The sequence below is a fragment of the Schistocerca americana genome, chromosome 3 (genome assembly GCF_021461395.2).
Source record: "Schistocerca americana isolate TAMUIC-IGC-003095 chromosome 3, iqSchAmer2.1, whole genome shotgun sequence".
Classification (NCBI taxonomy): Eukaryota; Metazoa; Arthropoda; class Insecta; order Orthoptera; family Acrididae; genus Schistocerca; species Schistocerca americana.
The window spans coordinates 105,614,068-105,615,101 of record NC_060121.1 but is presented as its reverse complement, the minus strand read 5'-3'; positions in this window follow the sequence as shown (position 1 = coordinate 105,615,101).

Here is a 1,034-nt window from a genome sequence, read left to right as displayed (position 1 = left end):
TGTGATTACTGTTGTTTCAGTTGCTAATATTGTGTGTTGTGTAGAGTGAAGTACTGAAAATGTACCAAGTTATTTTTAAAATTGTTCCGATTACTCTGCAAAAGTATTCCCTGCACCAGGTAGGAGTAATTTTCATCAACCAAAGATATAGTTTCAGAAAGAGAGGAAGGTAGCCTCTTTACTGATTAGAACTGAAAGTGTGTGATGCTTGACGTAAACAGAATTATCCAGTGAAAAGCAAAAGGCTGAATTAACTGCATTTTAGTGTGAATATTCGAAAAATTTAACAGCATCCACATCAACATTCAAGTGTTATTACAAAATTTCAATATTGCAGACTGTTAGAATCTCTGGTTGGGCGAAAACGTTGAGCTAACTGGAATATTTTGATAACATGTTAATGAATATTTATTGGCCTATCTAAAGAACAAAAATGATAGACAGTAAAATTCGCAAACCTATAGTTTATAATCAGAATCAATAGTGCGGGCGAGATAATTACGATGACGCAGCCGTTTCTCTAGAGTGCGTAATAAAAAGTTCATTAGCATCGTGTGGAAAGGCCGTTTAAACTAAATTTAAGCTGTCTGTCTCTTCTTGAAGCGAGATGTTGGAGCTTAACTTGTGTTCTGAGAAGTGACCGGAGTATAATAACTGAATTGAAGCTACGTTGCCGCATTATTAAAATAAAACAAAATAAGAGCTAGCATATTCCCGCATCACTACGTACGATTTACGTCGAGATCTGCACACATGACGACGCCACAGCCCAAGAGAACCACATACTGAAATATCTACAGTCAACACAAGACCATGGCAACACAGAACCAACTTCAGTTTATCATCGGAACAGTATTCTTAGACTTGAGCTACTCATTTGTGCAGTTTTCGCCATCACGTTTTATGAATTTGATAAACTATGCCTGCCTGCGGAATAACGTCTCCCATCCCCAATCCATCTAAGTAACTGTACTAAATACTGTGAAGTAATTTTTCTTCTATCAGATTTGCCTAGTGTAAATAAAACGTTTGTT